Source organism: Papaver somniferum, chromosome 2 (assembly GCF_003573695.1).
Source record: "Papaver somniferum cultivar HN1 chromosome 2, ASM357369v1, whole genome shotgun sequence".
Classification (NCBI taxonomy): Eukaryota; Viridiplantae; Streptophyta; class Magnoliopsida; order Ranunculales; family Papaveraceae; genus Papaver; species Papaver somniferum.
The window spans coordinates 106,391,080-106,409,006 of record NC_039359.1 but is presented as its reverse complement, the minus strand read 5'-3'; positions in this window follow the sequence as shown (position 1 = coordinate 106,409,006).

Below are 17,927 nucleotides of genomic sequence, written 5' to 3'. Positions count from 1 at the left end.
GAAAATACAATTGATTAATAAAAACAATTTAAATCATTTTTTTTTCAATGCAATTAATCATATAAAAATATTGCAAAAATTAAATAAATAACAATTACCACATAAATATTGTGTGAATGGCTTCCTCCGTCACCCCTGGGATTGGGTTTAGCTCATCATGGTGTAATACATCTCAAAAGATTTTATTAATGCTCAAAAGTTGATTACAAATGATGAAATAATAGGAAAATCGACTTAAGACCGTCCGTTACGACACGCAGGAAGCGTCACGAAAGAACGACACAACTGGAGTGCTGTAAGCGCTATTCCTAAGTCGCGAGAAAGGAATTGGAAATTGTCGAAATTAAGCGACACTTTTCAACGACTTTCTCTTACCGTCTAATGTTCTTCGTGTTCTTCCTTGCACCAGCAGGAAGCTTTTCACGCTGTTGGTTTCTTTCGATTCTCTTGGATTCTAAACTATCCCAAAGACTCTCCCAATGACTTGCCAACCTCTTTTCGACGAATTAGGCTAGTATTTATAGTGGTTTGGAGCCCAAAAATACTAACATCAATGCGTATAATTTCCCATTAATCCTCTAATTGCTCGCTGCCCAGAAATAGGAATAATTACTAAATTTAGATTCTCCACATGTTAACTCACTCCCTGTACGCTCCTAATCAGCTTCTCCATGCCTCAGAAGCTTTCCCGCGCCTCCACATCACTCCATGCATAGCATAAACACGATTGAGCTCGTGTTCAGTTCACGTTGCTCTGTTTTGAGCTCGTGAATTAAAACGAGCTTTCCAGCCAATGTCGATCAAATTCGATGCCCAAAATGTCTTCCCTATGTCATATCACATCTTTATGCCAATTTTCAGCGATTGAATCGCATTCCAACTTCTTTATTTTCTCGATCAAAAATCATGCAGAACTGTTCTTCGTTTCCCGCCAATTTTCAGTTTTCAAACGAAGAAGAAAGGGTGTCCCCCTATCCTGAACTGGGGTGCGAATATCAGCTGCCTTGGGGTGACCTGGGGTGACCTGGGGGTGCCCCTTAGTAATTAGGTTACCCCTTATCCAAAAACGAGAGTCCGAATAACACTTGTCCTCCGGGTGCCAAAATCAACTTTTCGAGCCGAATTTTCCAAAAATATTTATTTCCAAAAAATACCTACAAATACATAAAATAACAAAATTAGTACAAAATCGAGTGCCAAGAATATATAGTATTGAGATCAAATTATACACAAAAATGTGTCTATCAAATACCCCCAAACTTATTATTTGCTAGTCCTCGAGCAAAATTTATTCTTGAAAAAGTGACCGAGTTAATCTCGGGTGGGCTTATCAGAGGTGTACCCATAAAAACCAATACTCCAGACCCTAGCTATCTACGCAGAACCTTGGAAAGCACTAAAGAACCTCCTTGGTTGGCATACAATTATTGACTCTAAGAGGAAGAACCCTGATGCGAAATTCTAATTGCTGTACACGAGTTTGCACTCAAGCATACTAAAATTCATATAAGTGACAGAGCTCTACTAAGATAGTTTCACAATGGACATCATACTCGGAGTCAAACTAATCACATGAAAAGATTAAGAAGATGGAAAAAGAAAAATGTAGATGGTTGAAAAGTGAACGGTGTTTCCCATATCTGTCTGAAGGCCTCTGCCAAGATGAACTTAACCTAAATGACTGAGATACCGGTCTGACTAATATTAACACACTGGCATATACAAGGGAACCAGTGGTCAATAACTTAAATCTAGATCAACAAACTGGCAAATACAAGGGAACCAGCAGTTGACTACACATAACAATAACCATTTTTTTTTTTTTAACTTAACGGCATGAATAGATCTTTTTGATCCAAGCGCATGCTTCTTGTCAGTAGATTACACGATAGTTCCCACGGGTCCTGCATTCCACGCTTGCTTACGCGACGGAAACAGGGAGAACACACGCATATTGCTATCCAAGTGTTAATACTTATTCCGATTGGTCTAACTGGTCCGGTCTTTTTTTTTTTTTTTTTTTTTGTTGATAACTCAGTCACTCTATTTCACCCTAGCAAAGGTAACAACTTGAATCGTGTGCCCCACCAAATAAAAGAAAACTAAAAATAGAAAGTGAAAAGGACTCGACGAGATATGGCGAAACTATCATGATATTTCTAACACCTGAGCTCTGTGCTTTTATGAATAGACTTTATAGATTTTTCCATCTAGTCAGATTGGTTCCTCAACTCCTAAAATAAAAATGTTTCCATCCACTTAGATTGGTTAGTGCCATCCTTAATAGGCGTAAATTTCTAGGCTCTGGAGTTTATTTATTGCAACTTAAAACTAACAAAAAGTTTCTTCCCCACCCCCAAACTTAAATCTAACATTGTCCTCAATGTTCTAAAGATAAAATTAAAAGCATGAACAAGGAGAAACTGTTACCACTTGAAGAAAAAGAGTTAAGGAAAGATATTACCATGTTGCATGAGATTGGGTTACCTCCCAAGAAGTGCTAAGTTTAAAGTCTTCAGCCAGACATCAAATACCTCAAAAAGGATCTTCACCTTCCAAAGTCATATACCAATAGCCGAAAGAGTTGTGGGTCCATAATACCAAATAGAGCTAACACCAATATGAGACAACTGCACTGGTTCAGAAAAATGAACAGAAGGAGCACATCCTCATCTAAGGTTTCTTGCAAGACAACCGGATCTATCCAGAGCCTCCAGTTGGGCTTCATAAGAGTGTCTTGAAAAATAGATTCATCCGAAAAACGGGTTTCTAATATATGGATTTCCTCCTGAAGTATCAGGCGGATCAGGTTGTGGAGTCTGAATAGACTCAAGCGATACCTCAGATGCACTAGGCTTGAGTCCCAAGTTAGGGACTTCTACTGGGGATAATTGACAATCTCTACCCCCAAATTTAGGGTAATCACTATTCTCCGTAAGACCTTTAACTATGGCTTGAATTTCTTCTAGTTCACTACCCCCAAACTTAGAGTTTTGGGTATCTCTACATAAACTAGTCACAATATTCCTAATTTCTAGACCATCCGGTTCCTGAAAAAGGTCAATTGCTTTCTCTGAGTTATAATCAGGTGGTTCATCCTCTAAATTCTTTTGAGGTATACTAGCTATAGGACTTATATGTTTCATATCCTCTATGGTCATCCCTAGGTTTCCTTATTGTGTTGAAGCACGGTTACTGGCCTAATTTCATGATCACTATCCAAATCGGAAGTTATAGGCAAAATCTCAGATGGGCCTACAAATGCATAATTGGGGTCCAACTTAGGAGGATCTTTAGGCTCTTCGAAATAAGGGCTTAAGGTAGATTCGGTAGCTAGTAATGGTTCAAACCTAGATTTCCATCTATCGGTATCTAACATAGGAATAGAATCCAACAGAGCATTTACTTGTTCAATGTTGCTATCATCGTCGAAATCCATGCTAAAACGGGCTAGACAACTCTCTAATGGATCTTCCGATTCGGTGTTTGGTACAGACTTCGGAACTAAGGTTCCTATCATGTTGACCTCTTCAATGCACGTGTCATCTAGCTCAGAATGTAGCTTATTGACATTAAAAATATTCAACTCAATAGTCATATTACCAAAAGATAGATTCATAATACCATTTCGACAGTTTATGATCGCATTAGATGTGGCTAAAAACGGGCGACCTAAAATCACTGGTATTTGGTTCTCTGGGTCAGGGACAGGTTGGGTATCTAGGATAATAAAATCCACTGGATAAATAAACTTGTCAACCTCTATGAGAACATCCTCGATCACACCACGAGGAATTTTAACGGACCTATCAGCTAACTGAAGTGTCATCTGGGTAGGTTTCATCTCACCAAGTCCTAGCTTAAGGTACACATGGTATGGGTAAGTTCACACTGGCTCCTAAGTCAAGCAATGCTTTCTCAACACGGTACTTACCTATTGTACAAGCAATGGTAGGGGACCCTGGGTCTTTATACTTAGGAGTAGTGGTATTCTGAATAATAGAACTCACGTGACTAGCTATGAAGGCTTTCTTCTGGACACTGAGCTTACGCTTTCGCGTACACAAGTCCTTAAGGAACTTGGCATAAGAGGGAATCTGCCTAATTGCATCTAATAATGGAAGGTTGATATTAACCTGCTTAAAAACCTCCAATATATCATTAAAGTTGGACTCCCTCTTAGTCGGAACTAGCAGTTGTGGGAATGGGGCTCTGGGAACAAATCAGACTCAATCATGACCCTCATTGGTCTCTTTAGAGACTCTATCAGTCTCTCATTTCTGGCTCATAAGGGTGAACTACAGCATGTTCACTATCAGGCATGGCAACCTTGTTGTCTACTTTCTTTCCACTCCTAAGGGTTGTGACAGCATTCACATGATGTGATTTCTCCCCTTTGGGATTAGGTTCAGTATGACTAGGGAACTTTCCATCTTCTCTCTCACTTATAAACTTAGCTATTTGTCCTACTTGAAGTTTTAATTCGGCAAGACTTTGGAAGTATTCTTCAATTCTTGCCTAGTTTCTTGTTGAAAGCTCATGTGGTTCTTTGATAGCATTATGAGATTTTCCTCTAAGGCAGAGATGTTTTTCTCGGAAGTGTTCTGAAACTGAGTTTGACCCGAAGAGTTCTTAAAACCAAATCCTGGGGGAGGCTGAGAATTACTAGACTGTCCTTGATTCTGACCCTTAGACCAAGAAAAATTAGGATGGTTTCTCCAACCAGGATTGTAGGTCTCTGAGTATGGGTCAATCTTCTGACGGTTCTCAAACCTAGCATTGTTATAGACAGCATGAGCTTGCTCTTCACTAACCTGACCTTCCCAAAATGAATTATCGGGCTCTATTCCACAACTAGAGACTTGAGAGGCTCTATTAGGTTCAACAAGGGACCTATTTTTAGACTGACCCATTTCCAAAGCTTCTAACCTTCTAGACAAAGCAGCAAACTTAGCATCAGACACAAAACTCGTATCTACCACATTGGTGCTACTTCTATTGACCAAGAGTCTTTTAGGGGGTTCAACACAAGATTCCCACTGTTGGGATTTTTCAGCGATAACTTCTAAGAAGGTAAAAGCATCATCAGCACTTTTACTAGTGAACTCACCAGCGCACATAGACTCAACCATGGCTTTGGTCGAATAGTCTAAACCATCATAAATAATTTGTACGAGTTTCATCTTATCAAATCCATGGTGAGGACACTGAGATAGGAGATCATTGAATCTCTCTAAAAATCTATAAAGAGACTCTCCCTCTTGTTGCACACTAGCACTAATTGTCTGCCTAACAGCTGCAGTTTTATGCTTAGGGTAGAATTTCATATAGAAAGCGGCAATAAGTTCCTGCCATGTTTCAATGGATTCAGATGGTAGGTTGTTCAGCCAGGTCTTGGCTTTATCTCTCAAGGAAAAGGGAAACATCTTAAGTTTCAAGACTTCATCAGTAAGGTCTTTTATTCTAATTGTCCCACAAATTTCCTCAAAGTCCCTAATATGGAAATAAGGGTTCTCATCATCTTTTCCTAAGAATATAGGGATCATTGGAGAATACTAGGTTTTATCTCGAAATTAGCCGTAGTGGCTGGCAATTTAATGCACGAAGCTCGGTTGGTCCTAGTTGGGAACATGTAATCTTTCAAAGTTGCCATCGCTGGCACAACAGAAGTACTAGGGGTTATGAGATTTTCACGAAGAGACAGATTCTCAAAACTGAAGTTTCCAAAAACAGGGCTCTCAAAAGAACAATCTTCGAGCTCCCTGCTTAAATCAGAAGAACTACTAGGTTTTTCGCTAATCAATCGACCTAGAGTATCTCTTTTCCAAGCCCTATTAACAAAATCGGGCATACACTAAAAAAATCAAAAAGAAATAAAAAAAATAACAGGAAGGTTCTAGCAATCACACAGCAGGCTGACTCGACTTTACCACAGCAAACCTAGAGATTTCTAGCAAACAACAAGCATGATGGCTCACTTAGATTGTTTCTAGACCAGCTTCTATATCTCGAAGGGGAATTCGTTACAATTTAAGCAAACCCCTCTGGAATCAATCCGAGTCAAAGTAAGTTGAATCGAGGCGAGGGAAGGTTAGTGGAGCTTTGATACCCAAGGCCTCACCGCAGTACAAGGCGGCGCAGTCACGCATTCAACTCACAGAAACCGTCATGAACTTCGAAGTATGCTAAAAGAATAACCAATATCCTTCGAAAATTTTTCCTAACAAGCTCGATACCCTATAGGTCTCTTTCTAATCAGATTTTAAAGCTTGGGTTCGCGTTAGGTTTTGTTCTCCTAAAGCGGGCAAGAAGGGAGCGGTGATGAAATCTGAACCCTTATCTTGTTTAGGCCAGGCCTTGTCCTTTACTAGGAAAATAAAGACAGTCCAAATTCGTCCTCAATCAATGATCACCTTAAGGAATACAGTAACTCGCTTACAGGAGATTCGCGAGTGTTTCGATTGGACTTACCTCCCGTACCAGACGGGGGATGAACCGTTTTCGTCGACTCGGGCCACGACTCCTATGCCGTGTGCGAACCCGAGGGTCCGAGGTGATATTGTAATCACCGTCCTTCCCTGCACACAGTTTGTATTTAACTACCCTTCCGTAGGGTTTAAAAAAAAATAATAATAAAGTCCAAGAGTCCAGTCCAAAGTCCAAATAAAGTAAAGTGCAAAAGAAAAAGAAAAATAACCTAAAAAAAATATATAAAAATCTCTCTTTTTTTTTGTCTTTTCTATATATAAAACAAAAAAAATTCCTCTTTCGCTCCTTTCGCTTTAAGCTTTTCCTTCCAAGGTCCTTAGTACTCCACTTCGAACCTGCAAATCAAAGACAAAAAGAAACGTAAAAAGGAAAAAAAAATAATAAACCTAAAAAAATTCCACCTAAGCACAGGTCCTCGTTGGCGGCGCCAAAAATTTGATGTATTTTCAAAAGTTGTTGTAGATAGTGGTTTTAAAACAGGGTTCTTTTCAGACTTGTGAAGATAGATTTTTTTTTAAAACTTAGAAATGTAACAAAATTAAACAAAGTGATGTGAATTTTTATGGAGAAAAATAGAGGTGAAGATTCCACCTTTCAACAATATTTATGTAATGTTATTTAATTTTAATTATGCAAATTAAACAATTGATTTGATTCTTAATAATTGCCAAAAGCAGATTTCCAAAATATCAAATGTTAGTCGCAAGCATAATGCATCAAGAGTATAAAACTAAGCATGCATTATCAAGAGAAAATACAATTGATTAATAAAAACCATTTAAATCTTTTTTTTTTCAATGCAATTAATCGTATAAAAATATTGCAAAAATTAAATAAATAACAATTACCACATAAATATTGTGTGAATGGCTTCCTCCGTCACCCCTGGGATTGGGTTTAGCTCATCATGGTGTAATACATCTCAAAAGATTTTATTAGTGCTCAAAAGTTGATTACAAATGATGAAATAATAGGAAAATCGACTTAAGACCGTCCGTTGCGACACGAAGGAAGCGTCACGAAAGAACGACACAACTGGAGTGCTGTAAGCGCTATTCCTAAGTCGCGAGAAAGGAATTGGAAATTGTCGCAATTAAGCGACACTTTTCAATGACTTTCTCTTACCGTCTAATGTTCTTCGTGTTCTTCCTTGCACCAGCAGGAAGCTTTTCACGCTGTTGGTTTTTCTTTCGATTCTCTTGGCTTCTAAACTATCCCAAAGACTCTCCCAATGACTTGCCAACCTCTTTTCGACGAATTAGGCTAGTATTTATAGTGGTTTGGAGCCCAAAAATACTAACATCAATGCGTATAATTTCCCATTAATCCTCTAATTGCTCGCTGCACAGAAATAGGAATAATTACCAAATTTAGATTCTCCACACGTTAACTCACTCCCTGTACGCTCTTAATCAGCTTCTCCACGCCTCAAAAGCTTTCCCGCGCCTCCACATCACTCCATGCATAGCAGAAACACGATTGAGCTCGTGTTCAGTTCACGTTGCTCTGTTTTGAGCTCGTGAATTAAAACGAGCTTTCCAGCCAATGTCGATCAAATTTGATGCCCAAAATGTCTTCCCTATGTCATATCACATCTTTATGCCAATTTTCAGCGATTGAATCGCATTCCAACTTCTTCATTTTCTCGATCAAAAATCATGCAGAACTGTTCTTCGTTTCCCGCCAATTTTCAGTTTTCAAACGAAGAAGAAAGGGTGTCCCCCTATCCTGAACTGGGGTGCAAATAACAGCTGCCTTGGGGTGACCTGGGGTGATCTGGGGGTGCCCCTTAGTAATTAGGTTACCCCTTATCCAAAAACGAGAGTCCGAATAACACTTGTCCTCTGGGTGCCAAAATCAACTTTTCGAGCCGAATTTTCCAAAAATATTTATTTCCAAAAAATACCTACAAATACATAAAATAACAAAATTAGTACAAAATCGAGTGCCAAGAATATATAGTATTGAGATCAAATTAGATACAAAAATGTGTCTATCAGCAGCTTATTCCTTGGATCATTGTACTTTCATATGGATTCTTTGGCAGCAGACATGCATGCTTCCAACAGATATTAGAAAGTGTAATCATATGTTCATATTGCTTTCCTTCAGGCGTAGTTATGGGAACACTTCAAAGGTTATGCTCCTGTTCCTGCAACTTCGTTTTCTAGTTTGTATGGCGGTTCGAGAATACTCCGTTGGCAAAACATACGTCCAAAACCTGGGATGAGGCTCATTGATTTTCTCGATAACGTGTACGCCATAGATTTCCGTCCATGGGGTCCGGTTCATGCTTCCGTGATTCATCCGAAAACCTTTGCCACGGCTCCCGACGCTGTGTTGTATACCGATGGAAAGGATCTGAGCTCTGGAGAGATTATATTCCTGCGAAGTTGTACACCGGGATACGTTCCATCCTTTTTTGATGAACTCCTTACTGCAGTTCCTTATAATATTGACAGGGGCTCCCGTCAGATGGGATTCGATCAAGGCATCTTGTTTGATCGTTCGCATATGCCTTCAGTGGAGCTTGTACCGTCTGTTCTTGATGCTAGTATTTTTGCAACGAAGCATAGTCTTCCGTTTCTGCTCCTTGAAATAAAACCAGCGGCAACTGGTAGGTACAAATATTTCTGGAGGAAAGAGTTGTTAGTTTTTCAGAAATTCTCGGAGGAAGTTGTGGCAGTTCCTCGCGGCGAGCCATCCCCCGAAATTTTGAAGCAGCATAAACGGTTGAAGCCGCTTCCGGGTAAGCGAACCAGGGCTGACGCTTCGGATGACCACAGTCCCAAAGATGCAGGAGTGAGATCCAAGAAACGAGCAAGCGGTCCCGTGGTCTTCAATTCCTCTCATATGCAGATACTTTGAACTTCTTTCTTCTGATCCTCCAATTTTATTCATCTTGAGTAATGATAAACACGTATGTGCTACATTTTATACCCATATTTGTATTAAGTAGGACTCGATATTTTGACTTATAACACTATTTTAGTGTGCTTTTATAGAAAGTACGAGTGAATACCATCATCCAAAAATAAACGGCTAAATTTAAAAGCTTGAGCGCGTTTGCAACAAAAATGACCGGAGCGTCTCAAGACACCAGAGGGAGGGAGACAACTTAATTAATTACGAGCTATCAAGTAAAATATGTTTTAGCACCACTAACAATTTTCATGGATAGTAAATTGTGAAACAGAGAAGTGCATTCTTTGATTCAAGCAAGTGACGTGTCCACCACAACATCATATTTCATATTTCTTATATGAGACAAATGGAATTCTCATGCAGGTGGCATTTTTTAACCGAGAAGGGTTAAAGAAGTAGGAATCTGGGAGACGTGTCTAGTTTCCCAACTGCCTCATTTCCTTACGAGGCAGAATATGCATTTCCTATACTCTCTTCCAAGCAGCTGGTATCACAGTTTCTTCCTGGTGATAAATAGTAATCTACAGAGAAATTGGCGATGGAAGATTACAAAGGGAAGACACTGCAGCAACGAGAATGAACCGGCAGAGATGGTTGAGTTGCTGTCATCGGTACACGGAGGTGGTATGGATGGACTTTGCAGCTTGTGTTTTGTTCAAAGAAGATGGAGCTAAATTGAGTAGATACTTGAGCTGCTGGAGTCGAAAAAATGATTACAATGGTGGTGTTTCTCTATTACTTCGAACGGTTTTGTGTCAGCATGAGATGGACAAAAATGGTGGTGATCTCTCTTATCCACAGATTGGAATGGAATGAAGATGGACTGTAAGCACTAGATCAACTGAATCTCTTGGGTTTGTGATCGAGATGGTTGCATTCTGTGATAGATGAAATGTATGTTGTTGTCGAAAGTTCTGAAGAAATGGAAGCTCGAGAAGGAAATGAGAACGGGAAGAGGCTTAGATGATCATGGAACATCAGTTGGCTGCAGCTCTCTTACTGGCGGTGGTTGTTATGGCCGTGCAGGCATGAAGAAGAATGGTTTTGTCGTTGATTCTTTAGTGCTGTGTTAGATTTGTTTGAAACCAAGTCAATAAGTTTCTCAGGCGGACAGTTTGTATGAGCTGTTGATATTGTTAGAAGATGGCAGTGCAATATGGTTTGATTAGTCGGAAGGTGGTCGGTCTGGAATGGAGTTGAAGCGAAGAAGATGGGTGTGGCTGAGTTGATACGAGAATAAGAAGGTGATGATACGAGTGTTGCTGCCATTGACTCGTGGCTGTAAATGATGGGTTTTGAGATGGATCTTATGTTGAATGAGTTGAATTCGTAGTGGAGGTGATGTCAGATAAGCAGGGAATGAAAGTTGGTGTGTAGGAGAACGAATTGCAGCAAACAAAGACTTGAGACGCTGGTCTTGGAAGGAATGGCCATGTTCTTGGCTGATAAGGATCAGAGGGTAGAGATCGGTACTCGGGTTCCTACATGGTTCAAAACTGGTGTGTGAAGTGGAATCTTGTGTTGTGGGTAGTCAAGGAAGGAGCTGGAGTAATTGATTACGCTGGTGGTTGACGAAATTGAGATGGCCAGAGAAGTTGCGACTGATGGCTAAACAGAAGTTGGACTTGACAATGGGCTTAAATATGGTGGGTATTGTACCGAGCCTCAGCAATTCTGCTGGGTCTTAGGTGGAGTTCCAACGACACCTTATATGGGAATCGAGAAGAAACAGAAGAGGGAGGAAGCCGACCAGGCTACAGAGGAGATGGCTACACAGCCGCAACCGGAAGAGAAGATTATGGTTTGAAGTTTCATTTCTTCAATTCCATTTTCGCTTAGCTACAATTTTTGATTTTAATTTGTTTATGGTTTTTGAGAAAACCATGTCTAGCTAGAGCCATGTTAGGGTTTAGATGGAAGCCAATTTAATTTTATAAACTGTATGATGATATTTCTAATAATAATTCGTCGACTAGTGATTTCTCTTCAAATATGGCTTGACATTTAATAGTTCATGTGATTTTCTTGATTATTTATGCTTTTCAATTGATATTTCGTGCTTGGGTTAAGTCCTTTGACGTGGTATGCTTTAGGATTGATATGTAATGCTTTAGAATCACTACCTATGAAGCGAAGGAAACTACAATGGAGAAACTGTATTTTAGAATTTAATATACCATCTTCCGAGACATGAGATTGATTTCGAAATTGCCTTGAGTAATAAATAGAGATTAGTAGAGTTTTATATGATTGAATTGGTGGAAATCGAAGACCCTAATAACCCACTCCTACTTTGTTTATTATTACGATTATTTGTTATTTCATTTTGTTCCGAATTTCTGAAAATCGTTAAAACATCATCTATTTGATTATTTAGTTGTGGTATTAGTTGGTAGAGTATTTCACACTCCTCGTGGGAACGACCTATACTTGCCATTGTTCTACTAGTTAGACACTGTGCACTTGCAGTATTTTATTGTAGGTTTCCCAACCTACCAAGTAACCTTCACTAAAAGCGATTCTTGTTCGAAATCAGGGGATCCCGAAGGTAAATGCTTTTACAAGGTTGGCCCGTAATGAGAAATCCGGAAGTACTGATCTTCTTGAAGTTGACGATAAGGATGATGCAAACTCGGTTGGCGACGAAAAAAGATTCTTCCAGAGTGGCAAGGAATCTGATCGTTTCAATGAGTTGGTAGATGAGACCGTGGCAGAAATCAACCTTCAGGGTGAAGTGAACAGTACGGGGAACGTTGGGGAGGCTACATCCACGATTGCAGAGGCGCCCTCTAAAGAATCTTCTACAGCTGACAAAGCGTTGGTGATGTATCCTGCTGTCCCTGGAGCTATCTTTGATCCTCCTTTTGATATTCCTTATACAGATCATGTGTTGGTTGGAGGATTCAGCGTACCATCCAAGTATGAGGAGTTATACACCAAAATATGGAAAAAACATGGTCATATTGCCACCTTCGGAAAACTTAAGAGTCGCTTCGCACTGGCCAAACGTTTTGAAGAAGCTTTATCCACCATCTATGGCATGAGTGTCGTGACTGGGCTGTACCATTTCTGAATAGATAGTTTTAAACTGGGAGTTCCATCGGGATGTGTTCGTGCAGTATGATTTTAACGCCTACTGGTTCTGTAAAGGGTTTTCCGAAATCCAGAAGCTTCAGAAACTGCAAGGTGAGATGCGTGAAGTTCCCTCCGCAGAATGCATTGCTCGCCAGGAAGAAGAGATCGAAAAGTTATCTAAGGAGCTGAATCTGAAGCAGGCCTCCCTCCAGAACATGAAAGCTACTCTTTCCCAGAAGAATGAGTTGTCGCTGAAAGACTTCCCTTGAATGCTTTACGTCTCATTTTCTTATACTTCTCTTTTTTAGATGTTTTGAGTGATGTGAGGAATTTCTTTCATAGTTTGACTTGATTTTTTTTTGTTTTTTTGCATCAGAAGTGATTGCTTTTATGAAGATATTTGAATTTGATTTTGGGATAATTTATGAGTAGTTTTCTCTGAGAGGAATTATGAGCGGGTCAATAGAAATTCCCATTTTTGAATGCAGGTAATGTACCGTAAAAAATTGTGTATGTTGCATGAAAATTGCAAACATCACATGAAAGGAGAACATGTTAAGCCAAACATAAGATGGAGATTGAGAACGATATTGACTTCATTCTCAAAAATGGGATGCGTGTGAGTCCCCAACAAATTTCTAATAGATTTCTCGTGCAAATAATTTTTCTAACGAGACTTACTTGTTGACGAAGTTCCAATAAAATTGGGATTCCCAGATAATTTCTTAAAATCCAAGTTGCGTGTCAAGCGGTCGTAACACGCCTCTGCTAATGAAAAGTCGCCAGTTGATTCGATCTCTCCTGTGAAACTGCGCATGTCGGATTGTGGAGAGAGGAAATGTTCCCAGTTCATAGGCGCAACTCCTTTGAATTGATTCTTTCCTAGACAATGCGTTTTAGGCCGTTTCATTCACTGGTGGGGTGATGGATGAATCTGTGGTGATGGAATTATCGCGGATCAATCATCTCTTGATCAGTTGGTGAACGCCATACAGTAGGTAGTTGAATTACTCCATCTTGCAACCAAGCCTCCAACAGGTCCAGAACCTTTCTCATTGAAAATAGGAAATGCGGGTACTCTGAGTATGGCTTTTCTTGCATTTGCAGCTGTTGTCGTGATAATTCTTGCGGGTTTTGATACAAGGCTCATTTCGAGAGTGGGGATGAATTGTGCGTTGACATAGACGCAGACCGTTTAATTTGGTGGCTCTGCCGAAGTGTAACTCCTCCCGAGGGCCCCGCATCACTGGCATTACGACGCAGATGAACTGAGTACCGTTCGTTAGTGAAGTTTTCATTCTCATGATGGACTTGGTAAATTTCTCCTTCTTCAAGTGCCTCTATGTTTGGTAAAGACGTTGTGGTTGGGGGCGTGGACTGTTGAACAACTCTCTGAACTTCTGCAAGGGTCTTGAGATATATACTCTCCAAAAGAGTTTCATCAGCTGGACCTTGAATCTTATTCTGAAAGTGTTGTGACACTCCTGGAGAGCCATGTTCCCTGTGAAATGTATTTGGCCCTTCGTTGTTGAGTGGATTTTGATCGTTTCCTTTCAGCTCATATCTACGGCTATGTATCTTGTCTGCATCACCGCTGGTAGAAGTGTGGACTTCAGATAAAGGTCCAATGTCATCTTTATCGTTAATGGTGTTAGTCAATTCTTTCCAAAATCGGTTTACCATACTTCGTAAAAGACGAAGCATCTCGTTTTGCCGTTTGGATATATCAGTCTGACTTGTGAGAATATCTCTTAATACCCTAGCTATGTCTTCCGCGTTTCCATCATTCATGACTTTCGGAGGGCTTGGCAGGCGAGGATGCATCAGAGAATGGAAGTTTTGAGATTTGTGATTAAAACGAAATTGAGTTAAAGAATGTGTTTAGATCCTAAAACCACCTTCCCGAATTCGAGAAAATTGAAAATTGAAATTGATCTTGCAACCAAGAGATTAATCTCCCACTGTGGTCGCTAGTTGTTTATGGGTAAAAACTGATTATGCTGTTTTTGGTAATTTGGGGTGTGTTGATGAAAAACGAGTTCAAACCCTAAACAAATGCACTGAACGGGAGTGCTTTTAGGTTCGAGAAATCAATCTGTAAGACTCTGGCCTAAACCAAGAAATGGTCGTTCCAGATTCAATTCGGTCACAAGGTGAAGGAGAAGGGTTGATCTTCGGGAGGGAAGCGAATAAGGTGTTGAGATTATGAAGGTGTTGGCCGTTTATGACTTGTATCAGAATGTTGAACTGGCTTGCACAATGTAAGCTATCAGTTCTGGCTGTTTCTGGATACTATGACAACACTTGGTTTTTCTGTGTGTTGTTTGAAAATAGGTCGGGGAACACATTTATACAAGTCATTGAGCGCAACCCTCATCTCGTAGGAAGTGGAGGAAGTGAAGTGATGGAGTAGTGGGGTTGTGTATGTGATTGTCACACGATCACGTCTTTGCCCACTTCCCTCATCATCATTAACCATTCATGACTCCTGACACGTTCTCGTAATGGGTGCATTGCACGACACACGCTGCAAACCGCCATACCAATACCCCAGTAAGTATCCCCCAGTTTGTGACATGTTTGATGCCTCGAATGAGCGGGTCAAGTCGTGGGACCCGCCGCAAGAAATAACATACGGTGCTATCAGGTTAAATAACTATGTTATTTATGGAATTCATATTCATGAAATACCGTGTATGCTCGATGCATGTAATGTATCGCTTTTACGCAAGCAACTCAAAACGATCGATATGTATGAAGCATCGTTGTTTCAAAGTTTGTTTGAACAAGTCGCGGATTAAGTGTCTTAAAATGGCAGTACGTCCAAACATCTTTGAGTGATTGGAGGCCGCATGGGTGGGCCACCATCTGGTCGATCAATCCCTGTGGCAGAGTGGCGGACATAATCATTGAGATGCTTCATTGATCGCCTAACTTTTAATCCAAGCGTCCGACCAAGCTGACAAAGTTGGACGAACGAGATAATGTACGGCACATACTTGCTGCCGTTGATGGATTTTAGGGTTTTTTAGAGGTGTGCAACATCCTCTCTTTGGCTTGATCGAATCCAAGCATGGGCGCTATTTTTGAATGAGTCGATCGGGGGTGCGTGAAGATGGCTCACTGACGTGCATGCTTGACCCTCTCGGTCCCACATATGTTCGATCTTGGCCACTCAATTTGACCAGTAAAGATGAGTGGTCGTGATCGATTTGCGACAGAAACATATTGCTGCAAAGAGGTTTAAAGGTTGTGTGGCATGCCATCTTTGGGACGCGCGTTTCGAGGTGCCGAGCCCTGGTGTGCGTATGCCGGCCGGTCACACGCAAAGGTGGGCCTATGGTGATCACGTTGACATCCTTGGGACCTCTTGAGTCTATGTCTACACCCTCCGTTTAGGCTGGCGAAGATGGACGATCACGATCGAACCACGACAGATGTGCATTTCCGCAAACCCTAATAAGGGTTTTGAATCAGTCATGCACACGTGACTTTGGCCAAGCGGTTTGGCATGCTGTGAGCCTCCTCTTGGGAGATCGATCACGTGGGGACCATGTTGGGCCGACAGTGAACGCATGTGCACCTTCCTGGTGGTCCTAAATACGATATAAGCCATCTAAATAGGCTGGCGAAGTTGGATGGTCGTGATCGATTTAAGACCCTAGTGGACTTCCGCGACCCTTGGAAAGCATCACGTCCATCATGTTTCGGGAAAACGTCTATTGCTCCATGACCACGTCGCGAGCAAACCGATCAGGTAAGGGTAGGGTGGGCCCGCCAATATGTGTGTTAGCGCTTCCCAATCGTTCATTGTGCGATTTAAGCCGTCCAACCAGGCTGGAAAAGTTGGACAGTTATGATCGTTTTAAAACTGCGCGAGACAGCCTATTGTTCGAACGAAATTCTTCAAAGCAGCACGGCCACCCTATTTAGGGTTAGTGTTTGACAGTGTCGGGAGAAGTTCGTGTGATGTACGACCGGCTAGGGAGTAAGTGGGACCGCCGGTGGTCATCACGACAATCGCCTATTCTTGACAGGGTTTGTCTAGGCTTGTTAAATTGTGCGGCCAACTTGTGTCACGCGATCGTTTCTGAGACTAATATAGACAATCTAGATTTCTCTTAAGGAAATTAAGCATGCTCGATCGGGCTAACCAAAGTGCGTCGATGCGAGACTCTCTCTGTCAGAGAGTGATGTATCCTGCGTGGGTATTTCGTGCATGTCTCTATATTGGCACTTCAGGAGATTCATGCTACTCTGATGAGAGTGAACACTCAATCGTCATGTCATGTCAATAATGAGAGTTCGCCTGAGAACATAGCACGGAAAATACTAGGGAAATAATGTATTAATTAATAATGCTAATAAAATTCACAGAATATTTGGGATTGCTGTTGCACGCACCATTCTGGGTGAATTTCGTGTATTTATTGAATTGCTTCAAATACAGTGAAGAGGTTTTCTGCACTCATCACTTCTTAAACGGATTTTCTCTTTGCAGGGTGACAGCGCATAAAATACAGGTTTTACAATTTTAGCCCTGAACTAAAATCCACCATCAACACCTGATGAGCATCCCCCAGTTTGTGACATGTTTGATGTCTCGAGTGTTTTCGTGGAAAACATGTATCACCTTGCTACGTGTGACAAGTCAAAGTCAAGGGACTACCGTAGGAAAATATCATGTGATGCTATTAGGCTCGTTTAGGCTGGTCGCCTAAAACTTGCCACGGGCCTGTCAGTTCGGTAGTGAAATCGGATGGTCGAGATTACATCCTGTGAGGAAGGGTGGTCGTTGATTATGGCTACCTTCCGTTAGCGCCTGATAATGTACGCCAGTGGCAATGTGGCACGGCTGGCATGGCTCGCGCATTTCAATGGCACGGTGGTGCAAGTGGCTCCTGGCGTAGCCATGGCCATTAGATCTAGGAAGCTAGTCGTCTGAAACTTGCCACAAGTCTGTCAGTTCGGTGGCGAACTTGAATGGATGAGGTTGCATCTCATGAGGAAGGATGGCCATTGATTATGGCCATATATTGTTGTATAGAAAAGTGGCGCCATTGGCATAGCGGCGCCTGGCGTATCCGTGGCATAGCGGCATGCTAGTGGCATGACAGTGGTGTAGCCATGGCATAGCGGCATGTTAGTGGCGTAGCCGTGGCATAGAAGCATGCCAATGGCGTAGTCGTGGCATAACGACATGCTAGTGGCGTTGTGGCATCACCACGCCTGTGGCGTTGTAGCATGGCCAAAGCTAATATTTGGCTCCATGGACAAAGTTAGGGCTTGGCAGCATGGCCAAGGCTAGGATTTGGCGTCGTGGCCAAAGGTTAGGGTTTGGCGGCATGTCCAAGGCTAGGGTTTGGCGTCGTGGCCAAAGGTTAGGGTTTGTCTGGCATGGCTGGCATAGTTAACACATGCCAGTGGCATGAAGTAGA